Raw genomic sequence first — 24,740 nt, forward strand, 5'->3', positions numbered from 1 at the left:
AAACTATCTCAGAACTCAAGACATGGAAATGATTGAAGGTAATGGGGTGTGTTTGTGTGCATGTGTGTGGGCAGCTGGTTCAGATAGAGGGAGTTAATTACAAAGAAAGACATACAGTCAAAAAGTGAGTGTGGCTTACATAAATATCTATACTAAAGAAAGCCAGGGAAGAATACTTCCCTTGGAAATAGATTTAAAAAGCTGGAATTCTTTGTACATACTAGAACCATACACTCATAGAATCATGTAGGTTGGAGATATGCTTTAAGATCATTGAGTCTAACCATTAACCCAGCACTGCCAAGTCGACCACTAACCCATGTCCTGAAGTGCCCCATCTACACGTCTTTGAAATATTTCCATGGACAGTGACTCCACCACTTCCCTGAGAAGCCTGTTCCAATGCTTGATAACCCTTTTGGTGATGAAAATTTTCCTAATATGCAATCTAAAGCTCCCCTGGTGCAGCTTGAGACCAAGGGAGAAAAGACTGACCCCCACCTATCTACAGTCTCCTTACAAGACTTTAGCTCCCGATCCTTCACCAGGTTCTTTGCCTTTCTTTAGACATGCTCCATTATCATCATTAGATGATGAATTTAATTTTATAAAGCATAAGATGACAAAACTTTATAGAAAAATAACATAAAATGAGAAACTACTGAAGAGGTAGAGAATTAAAGACAAAATATTAGGACATTTTACTCTGATTGAGAAACTTCCTAGTCTGGCCAGGGCTAGAAAGACTGGAAAAAAAAAGGACAAACTGGGCTGTGCATAGATTTGTTAGAGGCGTTTAACTAAAACCTTGAAGAGGGCTGTTGATATGACCTCTCCCATGACCAAAGGCTGATGAGATGGGCTCACAAGAGGAACCTGCCTTCTGGGGTGGAAGAGACTGCCAAGGAAATGTCATGGGCAGCTGCTTCAGCCCAGGAAAGAATGAAACTACAGTCTGAGGGATTTGAAAGAAAATGTGAATTTAATGGGAGGTAACCCAGAATATTTCACAGGCATAACCTCCAAAAAAAAAAGGCAGGTATTTATGAAACCAAATAATTTTAACACCTTATATTAAGTTAGGAATCAAATTAGTTTTTGTTTACATAGTTTAATAGAGGAAAAGCATTAGTGTTATTTGGAATACTTAGAAATTTCAATTATTTTTCCTCAAGAATTCTGAAGCTTTTTCCATAGTAGCTAGTATGGGGCTATGCTTTAGATTTGTGCTGAAAATAGTGTTGACGACACAGGAATGTTTCTACAGTTAATTACTTCCTTTGCCTTTATTTGGTTGATAAGAGTTATACAATTCAAAACTGGAGCAAGACAGTGTTTTAAAATAATGTCCCAGTGTAATGAAATGGAATGCTTTCATAGCCTGCAGTTTAACATGAAAGCTTGTACAGACACTTATGCACATACAAAATCAATGTACATGCAGATGTAATTAGTTTGTAACTATGCTTTACTCTGTCTTTCTCCTCTCTGCACATTGTCCAAACCAGGGACAATTCTTGCCTCTCTCAGAAATTAAACTCAGGTTTCATATTCTCAGCAGTTCCAAAGCTAAAATGTGCATTCCTCTTTTGGCATTACTCTGTGCATAGGGGCCTATTGAAATCACTGTGACTCCTACAGTCAACAGCACCATCAAGCCCTAGGGTGACCCATTTGGCCTTTCCTTTCTCTATATTTTTTTATATCACTGGCAGTAGGATACAACTGTCCCTCTTGTTCTCAATGCCATATGCAAAAATTTAGGTGGACTTTATGTTTTGTGTCTTGGAGCAGGAGCATCTTGTCCTTGGAGTGCAGCTAGGAAGAGTATTTCTTAACGGTGACACAGGACAAAAGTCAACCCTTTACAAAGTACATTCCTGCATTACTGTGTTTTTGTTGCCTGACTTCTTCTTCCTGGACCATTTTTCCCTACAACCTATGGGTCCTTGCCAGAGGGTCTACCTGGAAAGCAGGTTGCAGGATTTAGCCATTGCTTTCTGAAACTATAGAAAAGCCAAGCAAAATATTCACAAAATATTAATGAATGGTATTGTTTGGATATATAGTATACATCTCACTGTCTGACACTTGTCGTTACCAGAGGTTGGAAAACAGACATAAAATCAGCTTGGCTGAGGTAGTTAATCTAATGATGTTACACCTTCAGATACTGATAACCCACTGGAGTGCAAAAATGCCTCCTTTGTGAAATAGCACTCAATCCACAAAAAGTAGTTATGATCCAGAGGTTTTGTGATGCACAATACTGCAGAAACAGAAAAGGGTTAACCCCAAGAATTACTTTTTTTCTAACAAATGCCATAGAAGCATGATCTTAGATCACTTCCTTGCATCCTAAAATGCCCGTGCCATCACTGGTGACCCTGCAGTTTCCCATTGCCCTTGTCCAAGGCTTCCATTGCATTTACAGCCACACACATCCAGGCTGATGCTCCAGCTTTATCGTTGCTTACAATGCACACGCTTTCCCTCTCAGCCCCCGCTGTAATATTTACACAACAGATTGGATTAGAATATTTGCAGGGAGCCTGTTATGAATACCTCTTCAGATAATTTTTGTGGAAAAACTTTTGTTTGCTGATTAGCTAGATAATAGCCTTTAGTTCAGTATTTTTGGGTGAGGTTATTTGGAGACTGAAAAGGTGGGGGGGGAATTCATATACCTACGCGAGATGCCTACGTAGTGGAATATTCCTCCTGCTTTCTGCAGTGCCAAGGCAGGAGCCAGCTCCAGGGCAGAAGCCAGCTCCAGGGCAGGAGCTGTGTAGCTATGCTAGCACAGTGCTGAGCTCGAGACAAAAGGTCCTACTAAGGATGTTGTAAGGTAATGAATGCAGACCTTATCCTTTTGGATTTAAAACATAACTTTTTAAACAATACAAGCCAAAGAAGAAAGTCAAAATGATAGACTTGCCCTTCAGTTGTGTTGTAAATTTTATACATGACTGAACTTGGAGCGCTCCTTGCAATTCCTTCTATTTCTTGGCAGTTGTTTCATGCCTCTTAAAGGTCTGCTTGGTCTGCTCCTAGTCTCAGGTCTCACATTTAATTGTTTGTAATTATAATTAGAATGTAAGATCCTCATCTTCCTATGTGTTCACAAAGCCAGGAACACCTCTGATCACAGCAAACTTCTACAAAAGGATAATTAAGTTTTTAAAGAAATGGATAAAGGAAAAAACCTACTCCCAGAATGAAACCTTGTGCAGTCTTGAGTAAATGATAAATTGGGGGTTAATACCAGGGGAAATAATGTCAGATTTTAACAAGACTGGTGAAGCACAAAGAATTTAATACAGCAAGGCTACATGTAAAAAAAAAAAAAAAGAAACCCTGTGTTTGAGATGAGTGTCCTGATTTGTTGCCTGAAATTCACCTTTGTGCAAGGGGCTTGCCCATAGCCTTTACAAATCTCGTTTCAAAAGCTTATGCCAGATCCAAGCCATGCCCAGCCTTTATGCATGCGTCTGTCAGAAAATTAAGGAGGTTTGTAACTGGTTTCAGTGGCTGCAGAACAGTGACATTTTAAAAACATATTTATGAATTTTTCCCCTGCAAACTCTCTTTGTAAAATGTAGCAACTGGTTCAAATCACCTTCCCTTTTCTGTCCTCTCACAGGTTGTGCAGAGGAACCACACTGAGAATCATGTATCCAGCACAAAAAAAATTAAAAAATACCTGAGGTTCTTTCTGGGAATTTATTTTAGTTATCAGGCAGTTTTAGGTTATTTGATCAACTACACTGAGATTTTGTCATGATGTGAAAATTTAAACAAATATTTTTGTAAGCAGAGAAGGATGCCTCCAGTAACAAAAGGCATGTTTGATGCATACTTCTAACTCTTTTCCTCTATGTTCCAATTTTTTGTGTCAGATCCATACAGTCAGAAGATCTGGATATCCTTTCTTCAGATTTTCAGCTAGCTGCAGTGTATAAAATAATGCCATGCCAAGATTATCTGTACTGAAGATATGGTATGATAAAAACTGGTTCTGTAAAAAGATTTCTTAGGAAATGGCATTCTACAAACTTTAACATTATCTGTAGAAAAGCCTGTGTCAAACAGAGTGTGCTCAGATTTTGTCCCCCCTCCCATAATATGGCTACTGTTAATTGTCTGAGTCTTAATTTCTGTTTCTTTTCTTCTCTTTCATCAACTGAATGTCAAGTTGATGTCTATATTTCATGTACCTTAAGTGAATGGGGAAAATTTCTCTGTGGATACCTCTTCTGCTTTTTAATAAATTCTTTCTTTTGCCTGAGGAGAATTAGAAGCTGGCTTTTGACCGCCATTAATTTTTTTAATTTAATAGTTCTCCACATGCATTAACAAATATTATTAACCATAGTTTGTACTGTAACATTTCCATTTTGTCTTCCTCCAATGCTTTCTCATTTGCTGCAGCAGGTGCTCAGTTAAGAACAGGTTAGGAAAAGCAAAGGGACTAAAGAGACGAAGTCTGAGCCATATCCCGTATCTTCCTCAAATACAAGAGAGCCTTAGCATGTGTCTGCCTACCAGGCTGCTTTATAACTGACTGCTTCTCAAAACAAAACTATAAACTAACACTTGTTTGACAGCTTTCTGATGGCAAATAGCACCACTTAAAATCCTGTTAGTTAAAAGTGATCACAAGTCTTTTTTGACTGTGGTATCCTGGGTACCTACTGCATGTACAGATGTTCAGCCAGGCTGCGCTCACTTGAATCACCTTGGTTTCTGCAGGGATGCTTCTAGAACCAGGTAAAAGCCCCTTTAAGTGGCATCCTCCAAATCCTGCCTTAAATACCACGCCTTTCAGCAGATCTTCCAATTTACCCCAAAAAAAGTAATTCAGCTCCAAGGGTGGAAGAGACTCTAAGGTTAGAGCATATCCTTGGACCCTTCCCTTCCTAAGGGCTTTGTAAAACAAGTAGCGCACGCAAGTCCAATAGCTGTTTGTTCATTTGTTACAAAGGCAAACGATTTGTTTGCTTGTTTGTTTGCTACAGATAGGAAAAAAGAGGCACCTCCCCGGCAGCATTAGGAAGCGGCCCACTCCGCGGTGCTCTGGCTGCGGGTTTACCACGCAGGAACAACTGGCCCCTCTAGTGGGCGCGGACGCGAACTGCACCTGTGTGTGCCGAGCGCCGCACATCCATCGCTACAGGCTCTTCGCAGGACTCATAACGCGGTGACTCGCCTGCACAGAGTGAAGCGGTTTTTTCCCAAAACGCCCCCCTGTAAACCTTCGAAATGAAGGCCTCCTTTTTTGATGATGTCTAGAAGAGATAAAAAAAGAGAAAAAAGTCAACCCTCCTACTTATAACTTCCTTTGTGTCTATTTTGCCACTGTCTCCTTGTCAATGAATGTTCTTTTCTCTAGAGGCTGTATGAATATTGTACGATGCCAAGTACAGCTATTGGCATTTAACAAAGAACCTGAAATAATAAGTTAAAAGGATATGCCCCAAGACATTCAAAAGGCTATTGCTTCTTCTTGTGTAATTTTCATTGATGATTTTAATCCTTTTTTTTTATTCTTCATTTTTTTCTATGTTTTATGTTATTCTACATCTTCTCAAGTTGCATGACAGATCTGAACCCTTTGGCAACAAGCTTGTCTCTTTTCACTTAGTTTTCTGGGACCCTTAAAAGCAGTCTGTAGGCTGAAATTCTCCGTTTACATTTTACCACATAGGTCACTGGGATTCAGATAGTTAATGGCTGGGACATAATTGAAAAGTGTTTATTGTAATTTAACAATAATGAAGGAAATAAGAAATAAGAATAATGGGAATTTCTGAGTGACCTGAACACAGAAAAGGATATAATTTTACAAATAGATGAGTAATTATCTTGACAGGGGAATGGCACAAGTTCAGTGATCCAATAGGTCTAGTTCAACTCGAACTTCAGTGATCCATTTTGCTGTGTCTATCCCAGATGTTTGTGAACACACAAACACGTACACACACAGGGGAAGTGTCCTCTAAGAAGAAGGGTGTTATAAAAAAATTCAAATCTGAATGCAGGTTTATGTTTTAGTCCACTTAACCATTTGTATTTTCTCATTTAGTTCTGTCTTCAAGTTTTGTTTATGCCAGAGAATATACATATGAAAGGTTTGTGATTTTCCCATTGACACTAAGACCATGATGGTCTCCATTAAAGTATCCGTCACATACAATTTTTTCTACAAATCACTACATGATAAACTGTAATGATACCTTTTAAGATGTCATGGTATGATACGTTAACAAGTATCTTGGGAAATCTAAATGGCAGTGTCACTGGCAGGGTACTTCACAAGAGCAACCCTAACTGACAGAGGATCATGTCTTTCTATTTTCCTTCCTTCCTTCCTTCCTTCCTTCCTTCCTTCCTTCCTTCCTTCCTTCCTTCCTTCCTTCCTTCCTTCCTTCCTTCCTTCCTTCCTTCCTTCCTTCCTTCCTTCCTTCCTTCCTTCCTTCCTTCCTTCCTTCCTTCCTTCCTTCCTTCCTTCCTTCCTTCCTTCCTTCCTTCCTTCCTTCCTTCCTTCCTTCCTTCCTTCCTTCCTTCCTTCCTTCCTTCCTTCCTTCCTTCCTTCCTTCCTTCCTTCCTTCCTTCCTTCCTTCCTTCCTTCCTTCCTTCCTTCCTTCCTTCCTTCCTTCCTTCCTTCCTTCCTTCCTTCCTTCCTTCCTTCCTTCCTTCCTTCCTTCCTTCCTTCCTTCCTTCCTTCCTTCCTTCCTTCCTTCCTTCCCTCCTTCCCTCCTTCCCTCCTTCCCTCCTTCCCTCCTTCCCTCCTTCCCTCCTTCCCTCCTTCCCTCCTTCCCTCCTTCCCTCCTTCCCTCCTTCCCTCCTTCCCTCCTTCCTTCCCTCCTTCCTTCCCTCCCTCCCTCGCCTTCCCTTCTTTCTGTTCCTTCCTTTCCTTTTCTTCCCTCTCATAGTTCCTTCCCTTCATTTTTTGGCTTTTTTTTTTGCTTTCCTTCCTTCCTTTCCTTTATTTATCTCATTTCTTCTTACTACAGGTATTTCAATATAACTGCAGAAACACCTGTAAAACCAGTGCATTAATACTCTCACAAAATTTTAGTGCTGGGTGACTTTCCAGTACAGGTTAAGTCTTTGATAGGTAACCTTTTAAACTAAGATCTGTAAGTCTGGAACAGACTGTATTGTTTGGAAGAAAAATAGAAATAAATAGAAAAAGAGTGGGGTTTAAATCTTTGTCTGATGCTGGTTACATCATAGATTACAGCCAGATGATTCACTGTCTCCATTTTTGCTTCTGTAATTCCCATGACTGCACCAAATATCAAAAAAGCACTTCATTCTGGTTTCATACACATAAAAGGGGTTGTCTGTCTAAGGAATGCTTTTTGTTTCAAGAAATCACACTAAAGCTTAATATTAGTAGTTATTGAAACACTTCTGAGTCCAGTCAAATCACAGAGCTAAAGAATTCAATGTCTTATCTATAAGAGATAGCTCTGAACTGTAATGACTGTAGATATATTCTGCAGCTGTTGAGAAAAGATCCTACATCAGCCAAAGATCAAATTAGAGATAACATCAAATCTGTATTGGGAAGTAAAAGAAATACAAATCCTTGAAAGTCGGGTGTAAATTGGATAAGCCCAAATTCTGTAAGACTAAGAGAATGCAAGAGAAATGCAAAGGCAAGAGCCAAATTTTAGGGTTTGTATACTAGAAAAGTATCATATTATGTATCATAACCACATGTGAGACAACATTTTTTGGGAAAATTTGACTTTGCTGTGTATTCAAAGAGTCAATGTATATAGAAAAGAAAAGCAAGAAGAAATTCAATGGTAACACTAAATCAAACTTTCAGTTGTAAGAATATAGAACTTATGGGCAGGGCAAGGTACTATTGTAAGTCTTGTGTGTGCAAATGAAACTAATACATCCATTTGTTGTGGACAGATCAAAGCCAATGTTTTACATCATATATACCTGTAAATTTTAGTTCAATGTGTTTACAATACTGTTGCTTCTGTGTTTAGAAACAGAATATTAATCTATAAATTGCAACAGTAAGCTAGAGAAGCCAGTAAGATAGAAGCCTGAAACTCAGAATAAAAATAAATCAGCTTTGTTAGCCTTTAATGGATTGAAATCCTGGCAGTGTAGAGGAAATGCAAGGGCCCTGCTGTGAGACTGAGGCAGGCTCCATAGATATCTGATGAAGGTAAATGCTAGTATACTAATGAACCATTTGTGCCCGAAGGACTGATGTTGGAAAAGTTAAAGATGTTTATTATGTTTAGCAGAACTCTATAAAGCCTGCAAGGATTCTTCTGGAACGAAGAAGAGGAACTGAGCATCTTTATTCCATTCTTGTATTCATAAATCCATGGTTGAAACTAAAACAAATTACATACATGAAAAAGACTTCATGAGCCTTTTTTGCCACTGCATGGAAGGATCAGTGGTACCTGTCTGTTTTTTTGGGTAGCGATTAGTCTAATCTATTCATGAGAACTAACAGTGCTGGCAACTCGAACATGCTAATTTTGTGAAACCTGGTTTCACAAAAAGTTTCACGTTTATCTAGAACATTTAATTTATAAAAACAATATTTTAGAACTTTTCTATTCAAGTCAGGCCTAATCTATTTTGGATTCTAAATAAGACATCAGCATGCTGGAAATCTTTCCTCAGTTGGTGGCATATAAATATACTTATAATTTTTCTAGACTTCTAGTCACTAGTAGTACAAATGTTGACTGTTATTGGACTGAAGACAAACCTTTGCGGAAGTATAACACTAATATGGCAATAAGCTGTGGAAATTTTCTCAAAAATACCCATCTTATTGAGGTTCTGTGAATACCTTTATCCCTGAAAATGAATAGAAGAAGCTGAAAAACTATGTTCAGTCTCTTTGGTATCTCCAACAAGTAGTTTTTGTATTACACTCCATGAGAGACTGCTTTTTTGTCCTGGCTTAACCTTGAATACTCATGTCTTTAATGAATTCTATCTTTTTACACCACAAAGAGTCATAGAATGTTTAGATTGGAAAAGACCTCTAACATCATTGAGTCAAACCACTAAGCCAGCCTAAAGTAAACATTAATAAGCGGAGGAATAAGGACACCACGCACCAGACCAATGGGAACAAGTGAATGTCATTTATTACACACTGCACACAATTAATATAGGGTTAAGGCTATGCACCATTGGCTAAATTGAACCTCACAGCATCTAACTGCAAATCCCAAATGGTTATAATCCATATCTCACAAGTCCATTGTTTTGGTGAACTTATCCTGACTGTTTTCAGGTACATCTCCAGAATCCTGTGGGAAGCTTGAAGAGTTCTCATGTGAAACTTCTGGGGAGTAGCTAAGAGCTCCTAGGGAGTGATTTCTCCTTTACTGGTCATCAGAAGCTGTGGCCCTGTTTATTCTTAGCTGGCAGCTCTTTCAGTCCCACAGGCTCCATATAGATCTGAATTGTTCACATTTCATTTCTCAGTACCAATACCAGCCCTGCCAAGTCCACCACAGACCTATATCCCAAAGTACCCCACCTACACATCTTTTAAATACCTCCAGGGATAGTCACTCCACCACTTTCCTGTGCAGTCTGTTCCAGTGCTTGACAGCTCTTTTAGTTAAGAAATTTTTCCTAATATGCAATCTAAACTTCCCCTGGTGCAATTTCAGGCCATTTCCTCTTGTCCTATTGCTTGTTACTTGGGAGTGGTAACATGTTCTTATTATGCACATTTCAGCTTGTTCCTACACTTTTTCTCATTTTTGGCCCAAAATTTTTTGCTGCATTTTACAGTTACGCTCACTTTCTAAATAAATTCTCCTGCTAAATATTGGATTTGAAATGTCACATTCAAATTTATATTTCAGTCAAATTTATGTCATAGGGCCCTTGCTAGCTTTCCTCTGTGCTAGTAATGCTCTGTCTGAAGCATCTGCTGGCTCTCCTTGAGCTTCATTGTCTGAGACCAACACACTAGATACCTCATAATTTTGAAATGTGTAGATTTTATTTGTGCTAACCCATCCCAAGCATTTTAAACTCTGCCACTCCATGCTAATGCTTATCTCAGTTCTCTGTTGGTTGAAGCATTTTCAGAAAGTGCATCCACCCCATTATTTTCATATTTTTCCATGTAGAAAATTATCTCATGGACTTACTAGACAGCTTGTGTTCTGACATACTAGTTTAGCAATAGATACTTGGGTAGTTGAATCACCTACTACTTCTATGTTATGGTATAATAAAAATTAACATTTTTGTCTATGGGTCTAGAAGCAACAATCCCATTGCCTTGGTAGCGTATTGTGATGGATTGACCTTGCCTAGATGCCAGATGCCCACCAAACTGCTCTATCCCTCCCCTCCTCAGCAGGATGGATGGGGGAAGAGAAAATATCTCCACTTCATGGGTCGGGATAAAGGCAGTTTAATACAAAAAAAGCAAGGTCTGCTGTGCAGAAGCAGAGTAAAGCAAAGGATTTATTCTCTACTTCCCATCAGCAAGTGATCACAGAATCACAGAATATACTGTTGGAAGAGACCCACAAGGATCATCAACTCTAACCCTCAGCCCTGCACGAGACCATTCCCAAGAGTCACATCGTGTGCCTGAGAGTATCATCCAAATGCTTCTTGAGCTCTCTAAGGCTTCACTAAGTGCTGTGACCACTTCCCTGGGGAGCCTGTTCCAGTGCCCAGCCATGCTCTGGGTGAAGAACCTTTTTTAATGTCCAACCTAAACCTCCCCTGACACAACTTCAGGCCATTCCCTCAGGTCCTGTCACTGGTCACCACAGAGAAGAGATCAGTGCCTGCCTCACAAGGAAGTTGTAACTGCAATGAGGTCTCCCCTCAGTCTCCTCTTCTCCAGGCTGAACAGACCAAATGCGCTCAGCGGCTCCTCATGTGGCATCTTCTCAAGGCCCTTCACTGTCTTTGTTGCCCTCTGGACACTCTCTAATGGCTTAATATCTTTCTTACATTGTGGTACCCAAAACTGCAGACAATATTCAAGGTGAGGCCACACCAGTGCAGAGTAGATGTCCAGATCCATCCTGGGAAGAATTGCTTCACAGCACCTAATGGTTAGTCTAGAAGAGAAATATCATTATAATGAATGCCCCTCTTCCTCCTCCCTTCTCTTAGATTTTATATCTAAGCAGGCATCATATGTTATGGAATGTCCCTTTGATCCATGTGGGTCAACTGTCCTGGCTACATGCCCTCCCAGGATCTTGCCCACTTCCAGCCTACTGGTGAGGAGAAAATGTTGGAGAGACAGTGTTGATGCTGTGCAGGCACTGCTCAGCAGGTGCCAAAACACTGGTATGTTACAACACCTTCCTAGATATCAGTACACAGCACAGAGCTGTGGGGGCTGATGTGGAGAAAACCAGACCTAGTACACATATGTTTGAATGTCTTTCAAGAGGAAAATGAAAGAAAATTATTTCTGACTGAGAAAATCAGTACACATGCCTTTTATAATAAATATAGTCTAACAATATCCATGTACAATTTGGCTTGAATCTCTTAATTTTGTAACACTGGTTTGAAAATTATCATTGTGTGTTCTATGTTCTTGGACAGTGATTAAGCTTGAAAGCAGAAGGATCCTAAGTTCTAATAGCATTTGCCATTTATTAAAACCCAAGGATATTACTGAAATTCTGACATTCATGATCCTTCTGTCCTTAAATTGCTAAAAAGCACTTTAATTAGACCCATGACTTACACCAGTATTTTAATTATTGGTGCTAATTTTACTCAGACCTGCTATTGACAAAGTATATGGACCAAATTAACCTCTGCAATCAGTTAAATTCTCTTACTCTGTTTCTCTGAAGGTGGATGTGTACCACTGTGTAATGTAACTCATAAATAGGTTCTTGTTTGAGGTAGAGCTTGCAATTTAAGCACTGGCTGACAGTTTTAGACTTAGCAAAATTGGAGAACATTCATGGACTCAGTTTAACTTTTTAAAGTGACAGTAATTGAGGATCATAATTGTAGTATTGAATATACAGAGAAAAATAGAAACATATGTGCACAGAAACAGAACAGTTGTCTCAGATCTGCTAAAGCAGTTGCCTTGAACAAAAGTTAACATCTATAGCTAGTAAGGTATTTTACAACCCCTTTCTCCTTCACTTAGTCCTGACTAGAGACTGGGAAAAGATATAAACTGATGTTATAGCTCAGTGGAGGAAAAAATCAGGTAGACTAGACGGCAGAGAACCTTCTCTTGTTTTGACTCAATGCACAGCATGTCCATACAAACAGAAAATGTGTTCATTTTGGGTTTTTTTTTGTACAGGTTTTTTGGTTTTTGTTTGATTTTTTGCTTTTTCTTCCTAAAGAAAAAAGAATATAAGGCAGGGTTCCAAGTATTTCCTCAAAGGAAATCATCTCTTTTAATCTTACACCCTTCCTTCTACATTATCCTTAGGGAAGCCTATCACCCAAAAGGAGGAAGTGTCTGTATATAGGCACTGAAAATCTATCTTTTAATCTTTTCCTAGGCAGATATATGCTTAGGTGATACATTCACTACTAGCAGAATATATGACACTCACCCAATACTTCTGTTGATCTGATTAACTCATTGTACATTGTTCAATTATTTCACAATAATTTTTTGCTCAGAGATTCTGGGCTAGCAGAAATGACAATTTTATGAGTTTTTATTTCTTTAGATGAAGATTGTGTGCAGGATTCTGTTGTTAAATTTCCCCTAAATTCATCAAGAAATATGTTTAAAATAAAAGCAGAACAACAACTGTGCACAACCTCTTTTGCACAGCTAGCAGCAGTGGAACACTTAACCATAACTTCGATAACTGCTTTTCCTGCAGCTGTGCTTCAATCTACCTTTAACCTGTTAATGCAAGAATACATACATTCGCTTTTGGCGACAGTATGAGAAATGGAATATATAAACCTGCTTTTAGCAGAGAATTTGCCATAAGGTTCTTAAGCCTTTGTTGGCTATTTTGCAAGATCATGGAGTTTGTGAACAGTGGCAGAAAAATCCCTTAAAAACCATTTTCTTAACTCCAACCCAATTGTTTAATGCCAAAAGCAGTTCTAATCAACTTCCTTTTTTACCCCCTTTCTCATACCTGAAGTCTAAAGAAAATGAGGACAACAGTAGAAAGAATTCATTATATACATATTAGTGTTCTGAAGTCAGGAAACAGGATTAATCATACCCAAAATACCCAGAAGAAAGTGTGTTTATAATCCCTGTACATTCTCATTAACTACTTGAAACCAGTCTCTGGAAATCTCTAATTGGGGAAGAAATTCTATACAAAATCTTTGCCCCTGAATTGACTGAATCAGGGCTCTAGGGGAAAAACAACATGATTAGCTTTGGCAGTTAGGTTCAGCTAAAAGTCTGAATAAGTAAACAGATTCCCTTAAAGAATGCTGCTGCCTGTTGGGCTAACTCAGAGCACACCTCTAACTGTGGTATGGACATCCCTGCAGAAAGCAATGAATCTTATCCAGTGTAATTTTGAGTCCAAGGAAGAGGTTGATTTTTACTTTTCTGATCCTATGAAGGTTGCAGTAATCACAATCACCTATTAACAACTTTCTCCTTATTTTAGCACTGACTGCATGTAGGGTAGATTTCAGTGATATCTAAATCTTGGCTTTTTAAATAAATTTCTTTTATTTTTAAGGAAAAAACCTTTCCCCATTTTTTCTCCTTTAATATGCTAGTCCTTGTGGTTTGTTCTCTTGAAGTAATCTCTTCCTCTGCCCACAATGTAACTAGGAAATTTAGGAGGTGAAAACCGCACAAATTGTATTTGATTACATAGGTACACTTGGAAGCTTTATCTCAGTTCTCCAGCATCTCTTTCCCTCTGATAAATTCTGTAGCTTTTGTGCTGAGCCCAAGAAACTGGGGTGGTAGCTGAACATCACTGAACTCATAATTTGACAGCTGTGTTAACCTGTCAGAAAACAGAAAAGCTGACGAAGTTGCCTAAATGACACCAAACTAAGCTCAGAGTGAGCAGCAGCAATCTTGTCCTCCTGCTCTTCTGTCCTGCTTTCACAGTGGTGGTAAAACATATATGAAGCTGTGGAGGAAAAACTGGAGGGGATATCTAGGATGATGAAGGACAAAGTTGAGTGACTCTACCACAAGCTAACAGTGGAAATTCTTCAATTAGATCGATAATGTTGAAGGAAGATGATTTTAAAGAATCCTATGGGGATGAGAAAGTTGTGTAGAGTGGGTAGAGTCAATGTAAGGACAAAAATTGAAAAAAGCATCATCTCTGAAGATGGTTGAGCAAAAGTAAAGCTGAGGCACAAGGGCAACGTGGTAAGTTTGTAAGTAAAACAGATGCCTGGAAAGGGAAAAAAAAAAGCTAAGACACACCAAAGGAACAGAGATTTCCATTAGCCCTCTTATGATGTGGAAATCTGAATGGCTATATTTACTGGCCAGGCAAATGTATGCAAATGTATGTAAATGTCATGCAGATTGTATCTTCAGCTTTTTTGATGCCCAGTGTAGTCAGGTCTATAATACAGTTATCCAGAAGGAATCAGTGAATTCTTGCTGGTGAGGCAGAAGCATCTGAGTATGGATGGAGATCAAGTAGTTTTTCTTCCAATTCTACTTTAATAACTGAAGCAGAGTGGATAACTCTCTGAATTAGGCCATGTGCTAACTGGAAGTCATCTGTAAAAAGGATCAGAAGAGGCATGTATCTATGCATTGAAATAAAGGGATATATGTCTTTTACTAGGAATTCCAAACTATGAGACTGTTGCTGTAAATCACACTTCAATTTTTGTGAACCACATAAAGAGTCATCAGGGATTTGGGGAAAATCCATCCAGAGTTAAATACCTATAGCTTGTAAAATTAGCTAACAGATATTTTACATCCATTTAAAATATTTTTCTACAAGCAAATAGTATGTAATATGCATTAGAAATCATTATTCTGTATTCTACACGGAATTTCTATTTAATTATTTTATATTTCTATTTAAATATTATAACCTGGGATTTCACATTGAGTATGGCTTTTTGACAAGTTCTAAAAAGACAACTGAATGCCAGCATCTGTCCTTCAATAGACAAAGAGGCTCAAAGACAGGAGAGGAAAGAAGATAACAGTGGCTACCGTTTGATGGAACATTCCCAAGCACTTTTTGCAAATACTTGCTCAGATGAATGAGCTGTAATTAACTATTCACATCCTTTTTGTGTTTGCTTTCCACAAATATTCCAGCATATTGGTTTATTGGCATGAATGATCAATGCAGTGATGACTTTGCATTTGTAATTATTATTATTTTTACTAGCAGGCAGATTCCGAGAGATATCCTCAACCAATTAGGAAAAAGCCACATGACTGATATGCCCAATAGAAGGAGTCCCTTCAGAATTTCTAATACCAGATACTTTGATTAAACTGCCATCCAATAACCTGCATATGAAAAATATTTATAGAAATTATTCAACAAAAAATTCAGATAATTGCATGTGAAAATGACAAATGGAAAATGAAACAAAAGGCCGCTCATCACAAATGAACTATTATTCACCCAGCTCTGTTGCTGCTATATGACTTTCCCCACTATTTCAGTAATATAATCAAGTTTTACAGAAACCTAAACTGCCCAGCAACTGGGTGACTCAAGGTAATTCAATGACTGTATTTCATCCCTACATCCAGAAAGTAAAGTGCAACCAATAGTCAAGTTCAGCCCTGATGGTATCAGGAAGTCTGAGTTAAGCTGTAACATGCTATTTCACCTTGACTGAATCTTCATCATCTTATCTTTATCTACCAGGTCCACCACCAACTGACAGAATAAGTTAAGATGCTGCACTGAGAAGCAGTGGTTCCATGTGTGAAACAAGCTTTGCATTCCTGAATTTATAATAACAGAAAACATTCAGTTTTCTGTTTTACTTACAGAGCAATGTCTCAGAGAGGAAGAAGTGCAGTGTTCCTTTTTGGGGTATCCGTTTTCCTGGCTATCTCTGGCACATTGCAGTTTCCTCCTAAGATAAGGTACATCCCAGGAGCAGCTCCCTATACTAGTCCCAGTTCAGACTACTCAGTACAACACATGAAAAAAGTTTCAGCTAAACTCTGTAAGTGCTGGATTTATTTAAAGTTTTTCTTCACCCCTCTCATTATCAAATCTGTAGCCTTCTCAGGAAGTTTTGTCACGTCTACCTTCTCTTTATTATGGAAAAACAGTACTCTCCCTATTGTTAAGGTTGCAACTAGCTTTTCAAGTCCTATATTCGCCCTTCTTTAACTTTGGCTTGGAAATTGGTTTGGCCTTAAAATTTCCATACTTTGAAGAAAAAGAAAGATAATTAATTTTCTTCAAACAGTGTATAATCAAACTATTTTTGATTTAGAGGTCAATTAAAAATTATCCTGATTGGAAATTTACTTATTTAATATTTTGATACCTCAAAAGCTGCTTATTATAACCTCTTAAAACTTTTTCTGCACTTAGATCTATTTGATAACTCTTCTTAATTAAAAATAAAAAACCCAAAGCTGCAATTTTGAGAGTGTATTAGATTTTTTTCTGCAGATTACCTTTGGCCTTGCTCTTGTCCCTTTCTTTCATCAGATACTCTTTTTCTGTTGGATTCAGTAGAAAAAAAAGTAGTGGTTCATTGTTTCATTGTGCAGGAACAAACATGGTCCTTGAGAAGAAATAGTAAGATATCTTCACCATATATGCAACTAAGAAAAAAAAAGATAAATTCTCTAATTTTTTTTAATGGTAATTTGATAAATGAGTGTGTGGTGAGTTGCCCTTGGCTGGACGTCACATGCCCATCAAGCCACTCTATCCCAGCTTCTTCCCAGACGGACATGAGGGGAGAAAATAAGAGGGAAAATGACTCCTGGTTTGAGACAAGGCAGTTTGCTAAATCAAAAGGAAAAGCAAATGTTGTGACCACACAAAGAAAGAGGAAAAAACCCCCCATTTATTCTCTACTTCCCACAAGCAGCACTTCAGCACATGATTTCTCTGGAAGGCCCAGATAAACAATGAATGACCCCTCTTTCTCCTCCTTTCCTTAGCTTTTATGTCTGAGCTGACATCATATGGTATGGAATATCCCTTTGGTCAGTTTGGATCAGCTGGCCTGATTGTGTCCCCTCCCAGGCCCAACCTATGTATATGGGGCAATGCTGGGGAGACAGCGCTGATGCTGTGCAAACTCTGCTCAGCAGTAGCCAAAACACTGTTGTGTTATCAAAACCTTTCCAGCTACCAATGCAAAGCACAGTTCCATCAGCCAGCCACAATACAGAGAGTTTATTTATAACAAAGCTCATCTACATTAGTATATAGACTCATGTCAGCAATCTGCTCCTGGAATTAACCTTTTGGTGGTTCCCATTCACTAAACCTGCCTGTGTCCTGCTCTATCCAGGAGTCCTGGTTGGAACTAGTCCTAAGGAGCAATGCACTGCAAATGCCAGACACACTGCTTCTCTTCGTAGGTCTGCTCCAGTTGCATCACTTCCCTTGTTCCCCGTGATGTAGCCAGAAGACTACAGAACTCTGTGAAAGACGGAAACAGCTGCCACAATACCAGCAGCACATGCAGAAGGAGAACACAGGGAAGCTCCTCACTATGATACTGAGTCAGCAGTCAGAAAAAACAGGTAATTAACAAGGAAAGCTAAAAGGCAGGTAAAAAGAATTTCTTAGTTATGGTTTTGAGAAAGAATATTTTAACTAAATCAGAAACAAATGAAATCCTTCAAATGGCACAGAGTCAGAACTTGACCAGGATTGCAAAATTGTCAATCACTATGCAGGAAAAACAGAAGTATTCATCATTAGCATGATGTATTCATCTCTTACAGTGATTAATTAAATACTTTCTATTCCATTAGTAACTGGGGAAGATGTGAAACAAAAAACATTAAGCATTTTAGAATCTACTGTGCCCGATAACTTGCAGCCAGTAGTATTAATGAATTGGCTTAGGAGCTCTCTGAATATTAATGTTGATTTTGAACAAATTTTGATTTGTGGGGAAAAAAGTTCCAGAGGACTAGTAAAGAGTTCTGCTATTTCAAAAAGAGTGAAATGAGATGATATGAGGAGCCACAGGCTACTTAGTCTGTTTTTGGCTTCTCTTAAATTCATAGAAGGGCTTGTATGGGATGCAATCAGTAAAAAAGTTAAGGTTTCAGCATAAATAATGCTAGATAATCTGGTTTAATAGAAAATAGATCTTACCAAGAAAATGTCTTAACATTTTTTCATAAGATCATCTAAATCTGGGTGATAAACTGTTGACATAATATACTTAGATTTCTGTTGTTAATTTCATCCCATTTAGGTCCCATTATAAATTTTAAAAATAGCACTGTATAGACTCAATAGAAACCAGTGTAAAAAACCAGTGAAATAAGTTAAAAATCTGCTAACTAATAAAGCACAATTAGGAATTGCAAGTGGGATCAAATACAAAATAAAGGCATTTGAAACTGTGTCATAGAACTGTAGAAATTGTCTTGAATCATTCTTATTTAATACTTTGTCTTCTAAGTGCTTAGGATGATTCAGAGGGAGGTGCTCAGAGAAATCTAAGCTTAGGGATGTGCAAAAATTTGTGACACATTAGCTCTCCCTAACTGAGTTTGGCTGAAATAAAAGCAGTCTCTATTAGCTGTTATCCCTGAAAATTATGGGTACCCCTATGCCTCTCGCAGTCTCTTTGTGAATCCTCTTCAATTCTTGGCCCCAAAGATTCAGATTCTTACTGCAAGTTATATGGAACAGTATAGGTTTTCCGATTTTGCTCTTTCTAATTGCTTTGCCTCTCCCTTTGTGCATGCGTATGTGTTTTAGAAGACATACATTCAATTTAGCCTTCATTACAATTTGTAAATTTGACATCCACTTTTTCACGTTCAACATCCCCAGTGACTTCCACCATTTTTCATAAGAACATTTTTAATGCTCTTGATCATTCGCATTGTCCTTCACTGAACCCTCTCTAAATCAGCATTATTGTTTATAAGACAGAGTCACTGGTACTGCACACAGTATTTCAGATCAGACTATAGCATTGCAGTTTAATCCTTTCTCTATTAGTTCCCATTCTTTATGCATCTTAATATGTTTGCTTATCTGGTACAGCTGCACATTAAGCAGAAGTCTTTACTGAAGTAATTTACAAGGATAACTAGGTCCTTTTCTAAAGTTGGTACGCTAATTGAGAGTTCTGTGAAGTGTTGAGTAATTCATATTTTTTCCACCTGGTGTACCTTACTTTGCTTTTGTTGATAATTCATTTGTTAGAGTGCGTAGGTCACACAGTTTTGTTTGTTTCAGAAGTTGCACACAAACATCTCTGAACTTAGGTTGAACTATTTTTTATCCCTTGCAAATTTTGCTGCCTCACAGCAATTCCCTTTTCCTAGATGATTAATAAATAAGTGGATGAGCAGGAACCTTGGGGCCCACTGCTGTTATCCTTTGACATGATGAAATTGACCATTTAATCCTGCCCTTCACCTCCTTTTCCTCCACCACTTCTTGATCCATCACTACTTAGCTTCCTTCGTAGCTCCTTGCAAAGAATTTTGTCAGTGGCCCAGAGAGGTTAGAATAAATTATGCCAGCTGCTCTTCTTTATTAACATATTCAAGGAGTTCTAGGAGATTAACACAACAATATTTCCCTCTGCAGGAACTGTGCCTATTGGCTCCTGTTTGGCTATGGTCTCCCAAGTGTTTTGCTACTTCATTTTAAATTATTATTTCAACCAATTCATTATGTTTATATATAAGACTTCCTGGTCCATTACTCCACAAAACATCCGGAACATCGTTGAATATCTAGGTATTCAAATACATATATTTAAAGAACATTTCCATATTTGTTCTGGTGCTATTCTGTATATTTATCGATTATCTGCAAAGAGGACTGTATCTTTAATGGTGGAATTTCTAGTGATGGTTTGGTAGTAAAACTAAAACTGAAGAGGCAAGTTGCAAGCACATAGGAATGTGGCTTTTGGATAGAGAAGCAGGGTAAAAGCAGCTTGTAATATGAAGTGTTTTGCTACTGAATGTATTATTCCTTACTCATCCTGTTGCTGTGAATACTTTGGAACCTGGGCCCAAGCTTCAAAGAGAACAAAGAGGCTGAGACAGAGACTCACACATCAAATAAAGTTTTAAAAAAGCACTCAAAGATCTGAAATACAAAATGTTTAGCAGGACATTAAGGAAGCTTAGTCCATTTTCTATATTCAGACGAACAGGTGACCTAACTGTGTTTCACAAATATGTAACAGGTGAAGTTATTTTTGATCTTTAGACAAAATGTCATGCAGAGGTGCTGATTATAGCTGGTAACAAAAGGGATTCAAAGTAGAGTTACTGCATGATTTTTTAACCACAAGGCTTACTAGGTTGTGAAATAATTTGACAACTGGTGGAATTTCACTCACTTGAAATTTTAAAGCCAAGAGCATATTTTCTGGTAAAAGAAATGCTGAGAAAGAAGTTAAAGTCTACACAAAAGTTGCCAAGAAAAATTGTTCACATGTTAATCTATTTATTATCACAAATTATTATTAGTTACTACTTATTGTATACATCATAGAACTGATTGGTTCTGCCAGTGGGCTACATTCTCCCTGGCTTGCTTTCTCTTAGCAGCTCAACAACTCATTTTGATTCCTTTAAATAGCTCAGCAAATCAGCAAATGGAGCCTGTCTGTGAGGATTAACTTGATCTATGTCAAGGCATGAAGATTTGGAGGAAGCCGCTGGATACACAGCTGGAAAGAGGAGAGGCTTTTAAGCATTGAAAGGAGGTAGTGGGACCAAGTGTCCTGCTCTGAAGGTGTAGTCCACACTAAATCTAGGCGGGGAAGATCATGAGTAGCTTAGGATGTGGCTGTGTATCTGCTGCCATTGTCTATTCTACCTGAACTGTGTACATCCCCATCCCATCCTCTCATCATCTCTGAGGGAGAAATACATTGTAAAGAGGAGGAAAGGACTGCTTAGACTGGCACAGTGTATTCCACCCCTAATATACCATTTCACTATGAAGGTATGCTCCCCAGTCAAGAACACCTCTATTAGACAGTCACGGTGGTGTCCAAGGACTTTCAGGTTGACTCAGCAGAGACTACTCAGTGTACTTAACTCCCCACACCTCCAAGTGTTTTGCGGATCTAGAATCTGAGAGCTTGCCAAAAATTACAACAGAAGTTTGTCAAAATGTTGAAAACTAGGTCCTGAGGCAGCATTTGGGAAAGTGTTGGTTAGCCACAACAGCAGCACAAGTATCACAAAACACACAGCAAATTCTGAAAATTTGCTGATCTTAAAAAGAAAGTTGTCTCAACTCACCTCCCAGCTTCTCATTTTCACAAAAATTCTAATAAAGAAGTTGATTGGCATGAAACAGAAATTGTGAATTCTTATCCTTACTGTTGTACCGAAGAACAGAAACACGGCATATGATTGTGGTTACCAGTGATGCAAGACTACTTGGGTAATTGACACAAACTGTTAACCTGAGAGCTACAGATTAATAAGCATTCGCAGTTTATTAATGGATTTTGGGTTTAGGTTTACTGAATAAAATCTGAATTATTTATCCAGATCTCAGCTATGTGATTCAAAATAGTCTGCAGAACTAATTATGACTAATTTTATTCTTTGAGTGCACCCGCCATTTGTTTCTAAAACCATAAGGAAAGGAAAAATATGTTTCAATAAATAATGATATCCTGAGGCCAGCCCACTTACGTTTGGTTTTTCACTTATGCATGTACTTTTTCAGGCACTTTTTATTGATTTAGGATATGCTTAAAATACAGATTTGTTAGCTTCTACCCTGCCCATAGGTGGGTCAAATGTTTCAACAATTTGTGACCGTAATTCAAGTACTTGTGTTGATGGTATATTCTTAGAGTGACTAACTGGCAAAGTAGGACTAGATTGAGTTTGTTCTCCCCTCCATTGCTTTAAGTATGTGCTTTAACTCCATCACAGTCTCCCCGTTTCAGCTGAAGAAAATTTCTTTTTTTTTGAGACTATTTGTCTCAGAAAAAGACTTAAATTTCAATCTCAGTGAGGGTCTAAGCATCACACATTGAAGGCCCAAGATGATCTTCTTCATAGTCCATCAGTATGGGAAGATTGTAGGCAGTACTCCAGTGTTATCCCACTTTGTTTCTCCAGGTGTGCCTCCATTTCAAATAGATAGAATCAGAAGAGAAAAAGATGAAGGACAAAGACTAAGTCCCTTGCAAGCACTTGTTTGTCAGAAAGGGAAGTGGTTTTGATTTTTTCAGTCCTTCATGTGAATACAGTGTGCTCAGATGATGTTTTGGCACAGCTCAAAGACTAGCTTTGGGATTGCAAAGCATCATGCAAAACAACCAGGACTCTGAACCTGAGCTTTGACCTAGTATTTGCAATGAAATGGAATACTAGCAGAAACCCAATTTTCAGCTAGGTAGCGACTCTAAGTCATGTTTTGCACATTAAGTGTAGCTTGAATTGCCCACTTCTTTAGACAAGTTACACCAATATCCTTATGTGGATTTAGGTCTCCATTGAGAATGATAAAAATAAAGTGTCTTAATACCCGCAGTGCAAATACGCTTTCAAATAACTTGGCTTTCCAGTTCACTTGAAGGTCCTGCACCATTGATCATCAACACTGTGTGTGTTACTTTGCCCTTGGATTACTTCTTGGGACTAATTCAATTTTTTCTCTCCAAGATCTAATTTGGGTGAAATGTGGGGCAGCTTCCCTCAAGTGGCAGTTCATTGGAGACAGTTCACTGCAGGCAATAATGTAGACAAGACTACTGGGTTTACTTCATCCTTTTTAACAAAATCATTTAAATTTATCTGTGTAGGATATCCAATATCCAACAAATCTAATGCCTGACAATAGAAACTTTTGGGGCATGCCAGAAACATCACTCTAGTGAGCTGTGACTGTTCTCAGGTTTAGTCACTTTTAAGTGAAAAACAGAGACAAAAAAGTATTCATTAAGGCCACCATTTGGAACAGAAAGGATTTACAGAGTCATTGGCTGATCAGTTTGGATGTGCCTAGTCTGTTCTAGAGAGACTAAACCAGAGCAATGTGAAATGTACAGTCTGTCACAGCTGTGGCCAAGGGACCATTGGCCAAGATAGGTAACTTCAACAGAGTAGGTGCAGTTTTTGAGAATCTACCTTTGCCTTGGATCATTATATTTGAAATTGAACCATCACACTTTCCAAACTCAAAGGAATGTGTGAATGGAAACATTGTGAAGTATTCTTGTGAAAGCAAATAAGTCTCCAAGTCAAGGGTGGAGGGAAAGATAAGAGATTTGTCCTTTTAGAGACAGTCATCATCAATTTACGCTGTGAACTTCTGGAGCCTGGCTACATTGCTAGAGTGCAGAGAGCCTTTTCTAGCACAGTGTGATGTTTGCGCTGGCATGGGTGCTCCTGTAGCAGTGCTGCAGCCTGGAGAGCTGCGCAGCAGCAATGGCTCAAAGAGGAATGCCATAAAGTCAGGGAGAAGGTGTGCCAGCAAGGTGGGAGGTGCCACAAGAGCAGCGCTCTTCTGAACCTTGTAGGCTGTGACTGCTTGGTCTGGAAATGAAGTGAGAGCCAAAGGGAGCTGAGCCAGGATGTCAGAGGGCTTCTGCAAATGGAAGTGGTAAGGGTGTCAGTCCTTCCCCTGAAAATGCTTACTGCCTAAATCTCAGCTCAGCTCAGGGAGTAAAGGGTGCTCTTATAGATGAGTTGCCCAGTAGAAACTAAATTAAACTACTCTGGAGATCGTAGGAGTGAAAGATTTCATTTCCTAGAAAAAACTGATTTGAAACTACTTTTCCTACTTATCTGTCCATCTGTCATAGGTAATTCCAGGTGCCTATCAATGTCACTACCCGCCCTGTATTGGAAATGTCTTTACATCAAGTTGTCTCACGTGATATTATCAAAGAGTTCAACAAAACCAGATCTTGGAAGAAAAAAAAAAAGCTCTTCCAGTCTGCAATTACCTCTGATTTTGGCCAGATTAAAATTACAGGGAAGAGCTGAATTTTAATTCTCTCGAAATTGTGGCATAAAGGCCTAATTATGATGTTTTTGTTTTGAATGCCTTTCCTAAGCAGGTGATATGAATAAATTCCAGAACAGAGGGTTCTGTAGAGGAGTAGACAATGGTAGCTTTGCCACTCCAAATGTACTGATGGAGTGAGGCTTCACAGATGCGTGATTTGTATTTTATTGTTGTCTCATTGGACACTTTTTGAATACATATAATATTAAAATATATTCCCTTAAGCAATAAGAAAAAGACAATTCATAAGGGATATAAAAAGAATAACTTTCTTTTTGATAAAAATTCAGTAATTAAAAAAACTTTTACTAAGGTTTACTCTTAGGTGTTCTGTTAGCTGCTACTGTCTTAATGTTGAAGCCAGCTAAAGACACACTTTAGTGAGAGAATACTTTGCTTTATCTTCTGTTATTCCTTAAATATTTGCATTTAAATAGCACTACCACAATATGAGAATTTTTTTTGAAAAATGGAATTTCGGATATTGCAAGGAAAGGGAATATAGGTTGTCATGTGAAAAGGAGGGGCAGAAATTCAAAGATTTCTTGTTGCACCTGTATTAATATAAAGTTATTAGCCATAAGCATCCTT

At 38.4% G+C, this 24,740-nt stretch overlaps 1 long non-coding RNA gene across 1 annotated transcript in view; it reads left to right on the forward strand.

Moving 5' to 3' along the window:
* Positions 1–24,740, forward strand: part of LOC139671917 (uncharacterized) — a 139,711-nt gene that overhangs the window by 96,614 nt on the left and 18,357 nt on the right. Inside the window, exon 2 of the long non-coding RNA XR_011697819.1 lies at positions 17,534–17,698. This is a non-coding gene — a long non-coding RNA (uncharacterized lncRNA). The remainder of the gene's footprint in view (positions 1–17,533; positions 17,699–24,740) is intronic.

Source organism: Pithys albifrons, chromosome 5 (assembly GCF_047495875.1).
Source record: "Pithys albifrons albifrons isolate INPA30051 chromosome 5, PitAlb_v1, whole genome shotgun sequence".
Taxonomy (NCBI): domain Eukaryota; kingdom Metazoa; phylum Chordata; class Aves; order Passeriformes; family Thamnophilidae; genus Pithys; species Pithys albifrons.